Genomic DNA, 18,932 nt, shown 5'->3' on the forward strand with positions numbered 1-18,932 from the left:
GAGGAGGGGTAAAACAGAGAGAGATAGAGAGAGGAGGAGGGGGGGTAAAACAGAGAGAGATAGAGAGGAGGGGGGTAAACAGAGAGAGATAGAGAGAGGAGGGGGGGGTAAAACAGAGAGAGATAGAGAGAGGAGGGGGGTAAAACAGAGAGAGATAGATGGAAGAGCATAAAAGACTGATAGATTCTCCTCTCCTCTATCATCTGTTCCTGGGTCAGTGTTTAAAGATAGACTGATAAAGACGTGGCGATTCTCCTCTCCTCTATCATCTGTTCCTGGGTCAGTGTTTAAAGATAGACTGATAAAGACGAGTCGATTCTCTTCTCCTCTATCATCTGTTCCTGGGTCAGTGTTTAAAGATAGACTGATAAAGACGTGGCGATTCTCCTCTCCTCTATCATCTCTTCCTGGGTCAGTGTTTAAAGATAGACTGATAAAGATGTGGCGATTCTCCTCTCCTCTATCATCTGTTCCTGGGTCAGTGTTTAAAGATAGACTGATAAAGACGAGTTGATTCTCTTCTCTTCTATCATCTGTTCCTGGGTCAGTGTTTAAAGATAGACTGATAAAGACGTGGCGATTCTCCTCTCCTCTATCATCTGTTCCTGGGTCAGTGTTTAAAGATAGACTGATAAAGACGTGGCGATTCTCCTCTCCTCTATCATCTCTTCCTGGGTCAGTGTTTAAAGATACTTCCATGGTCTAGTGAGACTTTTAGAAAGTCTGCTGCCATTTCATGACCTCTCTCCCAAGTCACAGAGGTACTGATGGACCCTAGAGTTGACCTCTGAACTCTGACCCGAGCCCAGGTCTCCATGACCTATGGAACTATGGGAGTTTAGTCCCGAGGCCTCTCCCGTTGCATTTTGGGAGAGGTAGTATCCCAGGCCCTCACATTGAACGCTCTGTATTAAAGTTGTTTTATTTTTTATTATTATGATGAATTCAGGATGTTTTGTAATAATTATAATTATTCTGTTGCCTTTCCTAAGAAGCAGTTAATAAATATGACTGATATATATTATTGTTATAGTATATATACAGTCGTACATATGACTGAGCGATATCTATTTGAGCGAAGATTGATTGGGTGAGGGGCGTGTCTGTCTGTCTGTCGCTGTGACCAATCACAATAAAGATGACCTAAGCTGTCCCGCCCACCCTGTGTACCATGTCACCTGTGTGTGTGTGTGTGTGTGTGTGTGTGTGTGTGTGTGTGTGTGTGTGTGTGTGTGTGTGTGTGTGTGTGTGTGTGTGTGAATCTGGGAAAGTGTGTGTGTTAATTATGGTCCTGCAGGTCTTTATCTAGTGAGAGACCTGTTGACCCTTAAGCCGATACCACGACGGCCCTCACTGGACTTTATTCAAACTGGCCACATTTATTGTAGCTGTGGACCTTAACAAAGCAAATTTGAGGAAAACACTACCGCAGTTCTATCAACACACTGACTGTAGTACTCGCGCTGCTAAAAACACTCGACCACTGCTACTCCAACTTCCGGGATGACTACCAGGCCCTCCCCCGCCCTCCCTTCGGCAAATCAGATCACGACTCCATTTTGCTCCTCCTTTCCTATAGGCAGAAACTCAAACAGGAAATTCCCGTGCTAAGCTCTATTCAACGCTGGTCTGACCAATCGTAATCCATGCTTCAAGATTGTTTTGATCATGCGGACTGGGATATGTTCTGGGTAGCCTCCGAGAATAACATTGACGAATACACGGATATGGTGACTGAGTTTATAAGGAAGTGTATAGGAGATGTTGTACCCACTGTTACTATTAAAACCTTCCCTAACCAGAAACCATGGATAGATGGCAGCATTCACACAAAACTGAAAGCGCGAACCACCGCATTTAACCATGGAAAAGGGGACTGGGAATATGGCCGAATACAAACAGTGTAGTTATTCTCACCTTACCTGTCACCCTAGACTCACTCCAATTTGCTTACCGCCCCAATAGATCCACAGATGATGCAATCACCATTACACTGCACACTGCCCTATCCCATCTGGATAAGAGGAATACCTATGTAAGAATGCTGTTCATTGACTACAGCTCGGCATTTAACACCATAGTACCCTCCAAGCTCATCATTAAGCTCGAGGCCCTGAGTCTCAACCCCGCCCTTTGTAACTGTGTCCTGGACTTCCTGATGGGCCGCCCCCAGGTGGTGAATGTAGGAAACAACACCTCCACTTCGCTGATCCTCAACAAGGGGGCACCACAAGGGTGCATGCTCAGCCCCCTCCTATACTCCCTGTTCACCCATGACTGCATGGCCATGCCCGCCTCCAACTCAATCATCAAGTTTGCAGACGACACTACAGTGGTAGGCCTGATTACCCAGCCTACAGGGAGGAAGTGAGGGCCATGGAGGAGTGGTACCAGGGAAATAACCTCTCCCTCAACATCAACAAAATGAAGGAGCTGATCAGATAAACTTGATTTAGTCTCCTAGACCTAGGGCAACAAGTTATGACATCAGCTAATTTGTTTCCCTAGAAGACTAAATACAGTTTATCTGGGGTCATAACTTGTTGCCCTAGGAGACTAAATACAGTTTATCTGGGGTCATAACTTGTTGCCCTAGGAGACAAAATACAGTTTATCTGGGGTCATAACTTGTTGCCCTAGGAGACTAAATACAGTTTATCTGGGGTCATAACTTGTTGCCCTAGGAGACTAAATACAGTTTATCTGGGGTCATAACTTGTTGCCCTAGGAGACTAAATACAGTTTATCTGGGGTCATAACTTGTTGCCCTAGGAGACTAAATACAGTTTATCTGGGGTCATAACTTGTTGCCCTAGGAGACTAAATACAGTTTATCTGGGGTCATAACTTGTTGCCCTAGGAGACTAAATACAGTTTATCTGGGGTCACAACTTGTTGCCCTAGGAGACTAAATACAGTTTATCTGGGGTCATAACTTGTTGCCCTAGGAGACTAAATACAGTTTATCTGGGGTCATAACTTGTTGCCCTAGGAGACTAAATACAGTTTATCTGGGGTCATAACTTGTTGCCCTAGGAGACTAAATACAGTTTATCTGGGGTCATAACTTGTTGCCCTAGGAGACTAAATACAGTTTATCTGGGGTCATAACTTGTTGCCCTAGGAGACTAAATACAGTTTATCTGGGGTCATAACTTGTTGCCCTAGGAGACTAAATACAGTTTATCTGGGGTCATAACTTGTTGCCCTAGGAGACTAAATACAGTTTATCTGGGGTCATAACTTGTTGCCCTGGGTCTAGGAGACTAAATACAGTTTATCTGGGGTCATAACTTGTTGCCCTAGGAGACTAAATACAGTTTATCTGGGGTCATATCTTGTTGCCCTAGGAGACTAAATACAGTTTATCTGGGGTCATAACTTGTTGCCCTGGGTCTAGGAGACTAAATACAGTTTATCTGGGGTCATAACTTGTTGCCCTAGGAGACTAAATACAGTTTATCTGGGGTCATAACTTGTTGCCCTAGGAGACTAAATACAGTTTATCTGGGGTCATAACTTGTTGCCCTGGGTCTAGGAGACTAAATAAAGCAGTGCGGATAACGTCATAAGTCGATAGAATGATTTAATGAGTAATCTAGTTAACATCGCTAAAGTTTCCTTTGTCATTTCTGCAGAGCTACAAGGTTTAGGGAAATATTTTATCCCTGTAAAATTTCCAAAAGACATCTGTTTGTCCTGTTTTAAGGAAATAAAAAGCAGTGAAAAAAGATCAAACATGTTTCTGATAAGATTTCAGTTGGTCTACTGGGCTACAGGTTGTAATACAAAAATAGAGTCGTCTGGACTTGATTTGCAACCTGAACCGCTTCTTCGAGATAAGCTCTCCTGCTTTTGAAGAAACCCGTTCACTGGGCCCCCCGAGGTAGCTGTTATGGACAGGTAATTAACTGCTAGACCGAGTGCAAGGGGAAATCTCTTGCCCTCGTTATGCTACTATAGCAGAGGGAAACTGTGCCTGGCAGTGTTAAGGTCAGCCAAGAACAGTTTGAGCTACGTCAGGAAATCCTGGTTCGGGATATGTTGGGAGAACAAAAAGGGAAAAATGACACAAAAGTAATTGCAATACATAGGCTAGTTCGAATAATTATGAATCATCAAAACAGAAATTAGCAACTACAGTAGCTGGAATGTTAGATGTCAAGTGTTGTTTTGTAAAATAACCCTCGTCAAATTCCTGCCACACATCATCGGTTCCCAATCGAAGCCCCTGTCTCTGTCGGCTAAATCTGTGCTGCTCCCTCACTGATCAGGTGGGAACCATCGGCAGAGAGGAATTTGACCGCCTCATCTCCATGTGCTAGCGATGCAATGCAACATTGTATCATTCTAGGACCGGCCAATGCAACATTGTATCATTCTAGGACCGGCCAATTCAACATTGTATCATTCTAGGACCGGCCAATGCAACATTGTATCATTCTAGGACCGGCCAATGCAACATTGTATCATTCTAGGACCGGCCAATTCAACATTGTATCATTCTAGGACCGGCCAATGCAACATTGTATCATTCTAGGACCGGCCAATGCAACATTGTATTATCATGCTATTGGGAGGAGACGCCTAAACTTCTAAGCAGTCTGAACGATTTGTTTTTGAGACCGGTGTTTTATATATTAAGTAGGCTATGTCGTAACTCACTTTCAAAGATGCATTATGATACTTTATGATGCATTATGAAACATGATACATTTTAATGCATTATAATACATTATGATACATTATGATGCATTATGATGCATTGTGATGCATTATAATACATTATGATACATTATAATACATTATGATACTTTATGATGCATTATTATACATTATGATGCATTATGATGCATTATGATGCATTGTGATGCATTATGATGCATTGTGATGCATTATAATACATTGTGATGCATTATAATACATTATGATACATTATGATGCATTATGATACATTATTATACATTACAAAATCCAAACTTTGTTAATTAGCAAAAATGACAGTTTCCCCAAATTACATGATTGTCACAGCCCTAAACTAATGTCAAAAATTAGAAAGTAAACATTACTGACTGCTTTACAGGAAGATGCAAGTGTTTTTTACAATGCAGCTGAGAAATCCAAAGTTCAAATGGAAACAATCCCCATTTAATAAGTCTGGTTCCTCTCTAGGTTTCTTCCTAGGTTTTGGCCTTTTTGGAGAGTTTTTCCTAGCCACCGTGCTTCTACACCTGCATTGCTTGCTGTTTGGGGTTTTAGGCTGGGTTTCTGTACAACACTTTGAGATATCAGCTGATCTAATAAAGGCTATATAAATACATTTGATTTGAAATTTGATTTAATAAGTGTGATTTTGGTATATTAAGCTTAAAGGGTCATTACACTTAAAAAATGTTGTTTGTCATATGTTTTTAGACTTCAAAAGCAGTCTAATGTCAAGAGGATTCACCCATTTCTGGGTTTCCAAGCATGAACTGTTCGTTTCAAGTCCTGCGACAACATCTCTACTGGGATTAGGTCTGGACATTGACCAGGCCATTCCAAAACGTCAACTTTGTTGCTTTTTAACCATTTTCACGTAGACATGATTGTGTGTTTTGGATCATTGTCTTGCTGAATGACCCAGCTGTGCTTCAGCTTCAGCTCACAGACAGATGGCCTGACGTTCTCCTGTAGAATTCTCTGATACAGAGCAGAATTCATGGTTCCTTCTATTAAGTCCAGGTCCTGAGGCAGCAAAGCATCCCATCACACCACCACCATGCTGGACCGTTGGTATGAGGTTCTTACTGTGGAATGCAGTATTTGGTTTTCAACAGACATAATGGGATCCATGTCATCCTAAAAGTTTACCCAAAAAGCACCTGGATGATCATCGAGAATCTTGGAAGAACGTTCTATGGACAGATAAGTAAAAAGTATAACTACCTGTGGGTAAGGGTAAAAGTGACTCGGCAATCAGGATAGATAATAAACAGAGCAGCAGCAGCATATGTGTCTCGTCGTCGTCGGTGATCAGGCCTACCACCGTTGTGTCGTCATCAAACTTAAAGATGGTGTTGGAGTCTTGGCCGGCCACGCAGTCGTGGGTGAACAGGGAGTACAGGAGGGGACTAAGCATGCACCCCTGAGGGGCCCCCGTGTTGAGGAACAACGTGGTGGATGTGTTGTTACCTACCCTCACCACCTGGGGGCGGCCCATCAGGAAGTCCAGGATCCAGTTGCAGAGGGAGGTGTTTAATCCAAGGGTCCTTAGCTTTGAGGGCACTATGGTGTTGAATTTTTATTTATTGATCTGTTATTTAACCAGGTAAGTAGACTGAGAACACATTCTCATTTACAGCAATGACCTGGGGAATAGTTTCAGGGGAGAGGAGGGGGATGAATGAGCCAATTGTAAACAGGGGATGATTAGGTGTCCGTGATGGTATAAGGGCCAGATTAGGAATTTAGCCAGGACACCGGGGTTAACACCCCTACTCTTACGATAAGTGACATGGGATCTTTAATGACCTCAGAGAGTCAGGACACCCGTTTAATGTCCCATCCAAAAGACGGCACCCTACACAGGGCAATGTCCCCAATCACTGTCCTGGGGAATTGGGATATTTTTTAGACCAGAGGAAAGAGCGCCTCCTACTGGCCCTCCAACACCACTTCCAGCAGCATCTGGTCTCCCATCCAGGGACTGACCAGGACCAACACTGCTTAGCTTCAGAAGCAAGCCAGCAGTGGGATGCAGGGTGGTATGCTGCTGACCAGGACCAACGCTGCTTAGCTTCAGAAGCAAGCCAGCAGTGGTATGCTGCTGGCTAAAAATGCTGAGCTGTAGTCAATGAACAGCATTCTCACGTAGGTGTTCCTTTTGTCCCAGTGGGAAAAGGGCCGTGTGGAGTGCAATAGAGATTGTGTGATGATAGTGTTGATGTTAGCCATGACCAGCCTTTTCAAAGAACTTCATATTTACAGATGTGAGTGCTACGGGTCTGTAGTCATTTAGGCAGGTTACCTTGGTGTTCTTGGGCACAGGGACTATGGTGGTCTGCTTGAAACATGTTGGTATTACAGACTCAGACAGGGAGAGGTTGAACATGTCAGTGAAGACATTTGCCAGTTGGTTAGAGCTTGCTCTGAGTACACGTCCTGGTAATCCGTCTGACCCTGCGGCATTGTGAATGTGTAACGCCCTGGCCATAGAGAGGGGTTTTTGTTCTTTATTTTGGTTAGGCCAGGGTGTTACATTGGTCCACTTTCTCAGACGATGACTTCTCTGTTTCGTTTGACGACGAAGACAGCCGTTACAGAATGTTAACCTGTTTAAAACGTCTTTGGGATCATTGGGACGCTAGCGTCCCACCTCGACAACATCCGGTGAAACTGCAGAGCGCGAAATTCAAAATACAGAAATCGTAATATTATACATTCATGAAAATACAAGTGTCATACCTCATTTAAAAAGCTTAACTTCTTGTTAATCCAACTGCGTTGTCAGATTTTAAAAAGGCTTTATGGCGAAAGCAAACCATGCGATTATCTGAGGACAGCGCCCTGCATACAAAAGCATTAAAAACATTTTCCAAACCAGCCGAGGCTTCAAAAAAGTCAGAAATAGCGATAAAGTAAATCACTTACCTTTAAAGATCTTCCTCTGTTTGCAATCCCAAGGGTCCCAGCTACATATCAAATGGTCGTTTTGTTCGATAAAGTCCTTCTTTATATCCCAAAAAAGTCAGTTTAGTTGGCGCGCATGATTCAGTAATCCACCTGTTCCACTCGTTCTAGCATTCACCATCCCCATCCACAATGCCCTAGCATTCACCATCCCCATCCACAATGCCCTAGCATTCACCATCCCCATCCACAATGCCCCAGCATTCACCATCCCCATCCACAATGCCCCAGCATTCACCATCCCCATCCACAATGCCCTAGCATTCACCATCCCCATCCACAATACCCTAGCATTCACCATCCCTACCCACAATGCCCTAGCATTCACCATCCCCATCCACAATACCCTAGCATTCACCATCCCCATCCACAATGCCCTAGCATTCACCATCCCCATCCACAATGCCCTAGCATCCACCATCCCCATCCATAATGCCCTAACATTCACCATCCCCATCCACAATGCCCTAGCATTCACCATCCCCATCCACAATGCCCTAGCATTCACCATCCCCATCCACAATGCCCTAGCATTCACCATCCCCATCCACAATGCCCTAGCATTCACCATCCCCATCCACAATGCCCTAACATTCACCATCCCTATCCACAATGCCCTAGCATTCACCATCCCCATCCATAATGCCCTAGCATTCACCATCCCTATCCACAATGCCCTAGCATTCACCATCCCCATCCATAATGCCCTAGCATTCACCATCCCCATCCATAATGCCCTAACATTCACCATCCACAATGCCCCAGCATTCACCATCCCCATCCACAATGCCCTAACATTCACCATCCCCATCCATAATGCCCTAACATTCACCATCCCTATCCATAATGCCCTAGCATCCACCATCCATAATGCACTAGCATTCACCATCCACAATTCCCTAGCATTCACCATCCACAATGCCCTAGCATTCACCATCCACAATGCCCTAGCATTCACCATCCACAATGCCCTAGCATCCACCATCCCTATCCACAATGCCCTAGCATCCACCTTCCCTATCCATAATGCCCTAGCATCCACCATCCCTATCCATAATGCCCTAGCATTCACCATCCATAATGCCCTAGCATCCACCATCCCTATCCATAATGCCCTCGCATTCACCATCCATAATGCCCTAGCATCCACCATCCCTATCCATAATGCCCTAGCATTCACCATCCCATCCATAATGCCCTAGCATCCCCCATCCATAATGCCCTAGCATTCACCATCCACAATGCCCTAGCATTCACCATCCACAATGCCCTAGCATTCACCATCCACAATGCCCTAGCATCCACCATCCCTATCCACAATGCCCTAGCATTCACCATCCCTATCCATAATGGCCTAGCATCCACCATCCCCATCCATAATGCCCTAGCATTCACCATCCATAATGCCCTAGCATTCACCATCCCCATCCATAATGCCCTAGCATTCACCATCCATAATGCCCTAGCATCCATCATCCCTATCCATAATGCCCTAGCATCCACCATCCATAATGCCCTAGCATTCACCATCCACAATTCCCTAGCATTCACCATCCACAATGCCCTAGCATTCACCATCCACAATGCCCTAGCATTCACCATCCACAATGCCCTAGCATCCACCATCCCTATCCACAATGCCCTAGCATCCACCATCCCTATCCATAATGCCCTAGCATCCACCATCCCTATCCATAATGCCCTAGCATTCACCATCCCCATCCATAATGCCCTAGCATCCACCATCCCTATCCATAATGCCCTAGCATTCACCATCCCCATCCATAATGCCCTAGCATCCACCATCCCTATCCATAATGCCCTAGCATCCACCATCCCCATCCATAATGCCCTAGCATTCACCATCCATAATGCCCTAGCATTCACCATCCATAATGCCCTAGCATTCACCATCCCTATCCATAATGCCCTAACATCTACCATCCCCATCCATAATGCCCTAGCATTCACCATCCATAATGCCCTAGCATTCACCATCCATAATGCCCTAGCATCCACAATCCCTACCCATAATGCCCTAGCATCCACCATCCCTACCCATAATGCCCTAGCATCCACCATCCCCATCCATAATGCCCTAGCATTCACCATCCCTATCCATAATGCCCTAGCATTCACCATCCCATCCATAATGCCCTAGCATTCACCATCCCTATGCACAATGCCCTAGCATTCACCATCCCTATCCATAATGCCCTAGCATTCACTATCCCTATGCACAATGCCCTAGCATTCACCATCCCATCCATAATGCCCTAGCATTCACCATCCCATCCATAATGCCCTAGCATTCACCATCCCATCCATAATGCCCTAGCATTCACCATCCCATCCATAATGCCCTAGCATTCACCATCCCATCCATAATGCCCTAGCATTCACCATCCCCATCCACAATGCCCTAGCATTCACCATCCCATCCATAATGCCCTAGTATCCACCATCCATAATGCCCTAGCATCCACCATCCCTATCCATAATGCCCTAGCATCCACCATCCATAATGCCCTAGCATCCACCATCCATAATGCCCTAGCATCCACCATCCATAATGCCCTAGCATCCACCATCCATAATGCCCTAGCATCCACCATCCATAATGCCCTAGCATCCACCATCCATAATGCCCTAGCATTCACCATCCATAATGCCCTAGCATTCACCATCCATAATGCCCTAGCATTCACCATCCATAATGCCCTAGCATTCACCATCCCCATCCATAATGCCCTAGCATCCACCATCCATAATGCCCTAGCATTCACCATCCATAATGCCCTAGCATTCACCATCCATAATGCCCTAGCATTCACCATCCATAATGCCCTAGCATTCACCATCCATAATGCCCTAGCATCCACCATCCATAATGCCCTAGCATTCACCATCCCCATCCATAATGCCTTAGCATCCACCATCCCCATCCATAATGCCCTAGCATCCACCATCCCCATCCATAATGCCCTAGCATCTACCATCCCCATCCATAATGCCCTAGCATTCACCATCCCCATCCATAATGCCTTAGCATCCACCATCCCCATCCATAATGCCCTAGCATCTACCATCCCCATCCATAATGCCCTAGCATCCACCATCCCCATCCATAATGCCCTAGCATCCACCATCCCCATCCATAATGCCCTAGCATCCACCATCCCCATCCATAATGCCCTAGCATTCACCATCCCTATCCATAATGCCCTAGCAATACCAAAACCTAATGAAAGTTAACAGCCTCACTGTTGCCCCTAGTGGCCAGTTTCCCCGTCCTCTCCCGACGTCCTCAGACATGGATGGTCGTCGAGTCCTGACTTGTATCACGGGTGACCTGGCTGCTGTTGAGAGACAGTTGTTTCAGGTTCCTCGTCTATAGGGAACATGGCATGATCAGGCACACTGTAATATGATACATTTTAAGCTTTACGTGTCTCCTGAAGAATCCACTGCAGGGGCCAAAGAGAGAGGGAGGGAGGGAGGGAGGGAGGGAGGGAGGGAAGGAAGGAAGGAAGGAGAGAGGGTGGGATATAAAGAGACACAGACAGAGGTAGAGAGAGGAAGGGAGGGAGGAAGATGGAGAGGGAGGGAGGGAGGGAGGGAGGGTGCGTTGGTTGGAGAGAGGGAGGGAGGGAGGGAGGAAGATGGAGAGGGAGGGAGGGAGGGTGCGTTGGTTGGAGAGAGGGAGGGAGGGAGGGAGGGAGTGTTGGTTGGAGGGAGGGAGGGAAAGCACAGCTGTTGTATATAAGGAGGAGTGTCTGTCTTGTTAGCATCTGGTTAGCGTCTGGTTAGCGTCTGGTTAGGGTCTGGTTAGTGTCTGGTTAGCGTCTTGTTAGTGTGTGGTTAGTGTCTGGTTAGTGTCTGGTTAGGGTCTGGTTAGGGTCTGGTTAGGGTCTGGTTAGGGAGGGGAGACACATAACATGTTGACTGAGTGTGTGTGTCGGTAGGTCCATGTCATGAGGTCAGAGGAAGTGAGCCTTTCTTCCTATCAGCTCTTAGATCTGCTGCTGATGGACAGGTATGGTTATTACCTGGACACACACACACACACACACACACACACACACACACACACACACACACACACACACACACACACACACACACACACACACACACACGTACAGCCGGCAGGGTGGATTACAATGAGTCATGCTTCAGAATAGAAAAACAAAGCGTGTTTGTGTGAGGGTGTCCTGTGTGTGTGTGTGTGCGGGTGTCCTGTGTGTGTGTGTGCGGGTGCGGGTGTCCTGTGTGTGTGTGTGTGTGTGTGCGGGTGTCCTGTGTGTGTGTGTGTGTGTGCGGGTGTCCTGTGTGTGTGATTGTTGGGAGGGTACCTGCTTTATGTCAAGCAGAACCTGGCAGAGAACATGTCACAGCATTTCCCTCCCTCCATTCCTCTCTCTATCCCTCTCCATCTTCCTCCCTCCCTTCCTCTCTCTACCCCTCTCCGTCTTCCTCCCTCCATTCCTCTCTCTATCCCTCTCCATCTTCCTCCCTCCCTTCCTCTCTCTACCTCTCTCCGTCTTCCTCCCTCCATTCCTCTCTCTATCCCTCTCCATCTTCCTCCCTCCATTCCTCTCTCTATCCCTCTCCATCTTCCTCCCTCCATTCCTCTCTCTACCCCTCTCCGTCTTCCTCCCTCCAATCCTCTTCCTCCCTCTCCATCTTCCTCCCTCCATTCCTCTCTCTACCCCTCTCCATCTTCCTCCCTCCATTCCTCTCTCTACCCCTCTCCGTCTTCCTCCCTCCAATCCTCTTCCTCCCTCTCCATCTTCCTCCCTCCATTCCTCTCTCTACCTCTCTACCTGTCTGTCTCCTTATCTCCCTCCCTCTCCCTCCCTCTCCAACTTCCTCCCTCCCTTCCTCTCTCTACCTCTGTCTGTGTCTCCTTATATCCCACCCTCTCTCCTTCCCTCCCTCCCTCTCTCCCTCTCCATCTCCCTCCCTCCCTTTCATCTCCCTCTCCCTCTCACTCCCTCTCCATCTCATTCCCTCCCTCCCTCCCTCCCTCCCTCCCTCCCTCCCTCCCTCTATAATAATGTTAATTTCATCTGTCAGAAGGATTAAGTAGAAGTCTTTCAACGGGTTAATAACCATTTCCTCTCCTCCTCTCTCCTTACCTCTTTTCTCCCTCTGCCTCTCTCCCTTGCCCCTCTCTCCCTTCCCCCTCTCTCCCTTGGTTTCTAATTTCCTCATTATACTCACACACCCTCCCCCTCTCTGTCTGTCTGTCTGTCTGTCTGTCTCTCTCTCTCTCTCTCTGTCCCTCTCTCTGTCTCTCTCTCTCTCTCTCTGTTTGTCTCTCTTCCCACACCCTCCCCTCTTTCTCTGTCTGTCTCTCTCTCTTCCCACACCCTCCCCTTCCCTCTGTCTCTCTGTCTCTCTCTCTCTCTGTCTCTCTCTCTCTGTTTCTCTCTCTGTCTCTCTCTCTCTGTCTCTCTCTCTCTCTCTCTCTCTGTTTCTCTCTCTCTCTCTCTCTCTCTCTCTCTTCACACATCCTCTATCCATTTCTCATGTGCGTGTTGTCTTCAATGCCAAACTCCATTGGAACCCCCTATTCAGACTTGCGATAAGTTGCCTTAACATGGACTTAAGTAAAAAAAAAAAAATGTTGACTTAAGTCCACGTTAAGTCTACTTACTGTAACTCAAGTCTGAATCGGGCCCTTAGAGGTCATTTTTTCTTAATTCTATTAATTCTCATGGTTTCAAACATAATTTCTACAGAGGAAACCAGCAACGTGATCTCTCTCTCACAGGTGCACAATTGGCCCAGCTTCATGGTTAGGGGAGGGTTGGCCCAGCGTCGTCTGGGTAAGGGGAGGGTTTGGCCCAGCGTCCTGGTTAGGGGAGGGTTGGCCCAGCGTCGTCCGGGTTAGGGGAGGGTTGGCCCAGCGTCCTGGTTAGGGGAGGGTTGGCCCAGCGTCGTCCGGGTTAGGGGAGGGTTGGCCCAGCGTCCTGGTTAGGGGAGGGTTGGCCCAGCGTCCTGGTTAGGGGAGGGTTTGGCCCAGCGTCGTCCGGGTTAGGGGAGGGTTGGCCCAGCGTCGTCCGGGTTAGGGGAGGGTTGGCCCAGCGTCCTGGTTAGGGGCGGGTTGGCCCAGCGTCCTGGTTAGGGGAGGGTTGGCCCAGCGTCCTGGTTAGGGGAGGGTTTGGCCCAGCGTCGTCTGGGTTAGGGGAGGGTTTGGCCCAGCGTCGTCTGGGTTAGGGGAGGGTTTGGCCCAGCGTGCGTCCGGGTTAGGGGAGGGTTTGGCCCAGCGTCGTCCGGGTTAGGGGAGGGTTGGCCCAGAGTCGTCCTGGGTTAGGGGAGGGTTTGGCCCAGCGTCGTCTGGGTTAGGGGAGGGTTTGGCCCAGCTTCATGGTTAGGGGAGGGTTTGGCCCAGCGTCGTCTGGGTTAGGGGAGGGTTTGGCCCAGCTTCATGGTTAGGGGAGGGTTTGGCCCAGCGTCGTCTGGGTTAGGGGAGGGTTGGCCCAGCGTCGTCTGGGTTAGGGGAGGGTTGGCCCAGCGTCGTCCAGGCATGGGGAGAGTTTGGCCGGGGTAGGTCGTCATTGTAAAATAAGAATTTGTTCTTTACTGATTTGCCAAGTTAAATAAAAATAAATCAATTTCAATAAAATCTCTCCCTCCCTTTCTCTTGCTCTCTCTCAACTCTTAATTCAATTTCAATTGAAGGGCTTTATTGGCATTTCAAACAATGTTACCAAATGCCAAAGCAAATGAAATAGATAAAAACAAAAGTCAAATAAACAATACAAATTAACAGAAAACATTACACTCACAGAAGTTCCAAAAGAATAAAGACATTTCTTATCTCTCTCTCTCACTAACTACCAGAACCACCACACTGGACCTAATGAACCCCTCCTCCACTAACTACCAGAACCACCACACTGGACCTAATGAACCCCTCCACTAACTACCAGAACCACCACACTGGACCTAATGAACCCCTCCTCCACTAACTACCAGAACCACCACACTGGACCTAATGAACCCCTCCTCCACTAACTACCAGAACCACCACACTGGACCTAATGAACCCCTCCTCCACTAACTACCAGAACCACCACACTGGACCTAATGAACCCCTCCTCCACTAACTACCAGAACCACCACACTGGACCTAATGAACCCCTCCACTAACTACCAGAACCACCACACTGGACCTAATGAACCCCTCCTCCACTAACTACCAGAACCACCACACTGGACCTAATGAACCCCTCCACTAACTACCAGAACCACCACACTGGACCTAATGAACCCCTCCTCCACTAACTACCAGAACCACCACACTGGACCTAATGAACCCCTCCTCCACTAACTACCAGAACCACCACACTGGACCTAATGAACCCCTCCTCCACTAACTACCAGAACCACCACACTGGACCTAATGAACCCCTCCTCCACTAACTACCAGAACCACCACACTGGACCTAATGAACCCCTCCTCCACTAACTACCAGAACCACCACACTGGACCTAATGAACCCCTCCTCCACTAACTACCAGAACCACCACACTGGACCTAATGAACCCCTCCACTAACTACCAGAACCACCACACTGGACCTAATGAACCCCTCCTCCACTAACTACCAGAACCACCACACTGGACCTAATGAACCCCTCCTCCACTAACTACCAGAACCACCACACTGGACCTAATGAACCCCTCCTCCACTAACTACCAGAACCACCACACTGGACCTAATGAACCCCTCCTCCACTAACTACCAGAACCACCACACTGGACCTAATGAACCCCTCCTCCACTAACTACCAGAACCACCACACTGGACCTAATGAACCCCTCCTCCACTAACCACCAGAACCACCACACTGGACCTAATGAACCCCTCCTCCACTAACTACCAGAACCACCACACTGGACCTAATGAACCCCTCCTCCACTAACTACCAGAACCACCACACTGGACCTAATGAACCCCTCCTCCACTAACTACCAGAACCACCACACTGGACCTAATGAACCCCTCCTCCACTAACTACCAGAACCACCACACTGGACCTAATGAACCCCTCCACTAACTACCAGAACCACCACACTGGACCTAATGAACCCCTCCACTAACTACCAGAACCACCACACTGGACCTAATGAACCCCTCCTCCACTAACTACCAGAACCACCACACTGGACCTAATGAACCCCCCCTCCACTAACTACCAGAACCACCACACTGGACCTAATGAACCCCTCCTCCACTAACTACCAGAACCACCACACTGGACCTAATGAACCCCTCCACTAACTACCAGAACCACCACACTGGACCTAATGAACCCCTCCTCCACTAACTACCAGAACCACCACACTGGACCTAATGAACCCCTCCTCCACTAACTACCAGAACCACCACACTGGACCTAATGAACCCCTCCTCCACTAACTACCAGAACCACCACACTGGACCTAATGAACCCCTCCTCCACTAACTACCAGAACCACCACACTGGACCTAATGAACCCCTCCTCCACTAACTACCAGAACCACCACACTGGACCTAATGAACCCCTCCTCCACTAACCACCAGAACCACCACACTGGACCTAATGAACCCCTCCTCCACTAACTACCAGAACCACCACACTGGACCTAATGAACCCCTCCTCCACTAACTACCAGAACCACCACACTGGACCTAATGAACCCCTCCTCCACTAACTACCAGAACCACCACACTGGACCTAATGAACCCCTCCTCCACTAACTACCAGAACCACCACACTGGACCTAATGAACCCCTCCACTAACTACCAGAACCACCACACTGGACCTAATGAACCCCCTCCACTAACTACCAGAACCACCACACTGGACCTAATGAACCCCTCCTCCACTAACTACCAGAACCACCACACTGGACCTAATGAACCCCCCCTCCACTAACTACCAGAACCACCACACTGGACCTAATGAACCCCTCCTCCACTAACTACCAGAACCACCACACTGGACCTAATGAACCCCTCCTCCACTAACTACCAGAACCACCACACTGGACCTAATGAACCCCTCCTCCACTAACTACCAGAACCACCACACTGGACCTAATGAACCCCTCCTCCACTAACTACCAGAACCACCACACTGGACCTAATGAACCCCTCCTCCACTAACTACCAGAACCACCACACTGGACCTAATGAACCCCCCACACACACACACACACACACACACACACACACACACACACACACACAGACACACACACACACACACACACACACACACACACACACACACATACACACACACACACACACACACACACACACACACACACACACACACACACACACACACACACACACACACACACACACACACACACACACACACACACACACACACACACACACACACACACACACACACACACACACACACACACACACACATACACACATACACACAGAGAGAGAGAGAGAGAGGCCAACAAAAACAACAGAATGTGTGTGTAGAAGGAGAGAGAGAGGTATCCTGGAGGGGGAAATCAATCATTTCCAGGCCCAGGGACATGTACTAGTCTGTGGCGACCTAAATGCCAGAACTGGACAAGAACCTGACACCCTCAGCACACAGGGGGACAAACACCTACCTGGTGGTGACTGCATTCCTTCCCCGCTAGACACAACTATGACAACATAACTAACAAAAACGTGTCACAACCTGCAGCAGGTAGTCTAGTGGTTAGAGGAGGCAGGTAGCCTAGTGGTTAGAGGAGGCAGGTAGCCTAGTGGTTAGAGGAGGCAGGTAGCCTAGTGGTTAGAGGAGGCAGGTAGCCTAGTGGTTAGAGGAGGCAGGTAGCCTAGTGGTTAGAGGAGGCAGGTAGCCTAGTGGTTAGAGGAGGAGGCAGGTAGCCTAGTGGTTAGAGGAGGAGGCAGGTAGCCTAGTGGTTAGAGGAGGAGGCAGGTAGACTAGTGGTTAGAGGAGGCAGGTAGCCTAGTGGTTAGAGGAGGAGGCAGGTAGCCTAGTGGTTAGAGGAGGCAGGTAGCCTAGTGGTTAGAGGAGGCGGGTAGCCTAGTGGTTAGAGGAGGCGGGTAGCCTAGTGGTTAGAGAAGGTGGGTAGCCTAGTGGTTAGAGCAGGCGGGTAGCCTAGTGGTTAGAGGAGGCGGGTAGCCTAGTGGTTAGAGGAGGCGGGTAGCCTAGTGGTTAGAGGAGGCGGGTAGCCTAGTGGTTAGAGGAGGCGGGTAGCCTAGTGGTTAGAGGAGGCAGGTAACCTAGTGGTTAGAGGATGCAGGTAGCCTAGTGGTTAGAGGAGGCAGGTAGCCTAGTGGTTACAGCGTTGGACTAGTAACCAGCAGATAGCCTAGTGGTTAGAGCGTTGGACTAGTAACCAGCAGGTAGCCTAGTGGTTAGAGCGTTGGACTAGTAACCAGCAGGAAGCCTAGTGGTTAGAGCGTTGGACTAGTAACCAGCAGGTAGCCTAGTGGTTAGAGGGTTGGACTAGTAACCAGCAGGTAGCCTAGTGGTTAGAGCGTTGGGCCAGTAACCAGCAGGTAGCCTAGTGGTTAGAGCGTTGGGCCAGTAACCAGCAGGTAGTGTAGTGGTTAGAGGAGGCAGGTAGCCTAGTGGTTAGAGTGTTGGTCTAGTAACCAGCAGGTAGTCTAGTGGTTAGAGCGTTGGACTAGTAACCAGCAGGTAGTCTAGTGGTTAGAGCGTTGAGCTAGTAACTGAAAGTTTGCTGGATCGAATCCCTGAGCTGACAAGGTAAAAATCTGTTGTTCTGAGCGAGGCAGTTAACCCACTGTTCTTATGCCGTCATTGTGAAGAATGTGTTCTTACCTGACTTGCCTAGTTAAATTAAGGTTAAATAAATAAGTATTCATGTTCAACTCAATCAAATTCCTTTTCCTGATCAATGGAAATTAGACCAGCATTCAACCCAATATCCCTAAAGGCAGTTATCGGTAGTAACTCTCCGGTCAAACTATCGTTAACTAGTCCTCTCCCAACAAGACTTTTAAAAGTCAATGGGAAGCCTATCAATGCCCGGTGCCCTTCCATTTTCGATGTCATTTAATTTATTGGAAAGCTCCAGCAAAGACAATGGTTGCTCTAGTTCAACCTGAGCTTCTGCAGCCACCTGTGGGAGCCAATCAAGGACCTGCTGTGTCACTGTTATATCCTCTTTATACTCATGCTCACTCGTGGCACCTTTTGACTCACGAGTCCATGTGTTCTGTCTCGTGCCTCCATTTTGACTCATTAG

The sequence above is a fragment of the Salmo salar genome, chromosome ssa18 (assembly GCF_905237065.1).
Source record: "Salmo salar chromosome ssa18, Ssal_v3.1, whole genome shotgun sequence".
Taxonomy (NCBI): Eukaryota; Metazoa; Chordata; class Actinopteri; order Salmoniformes; family Salmonidae; genus Salmo; species Salmo salar.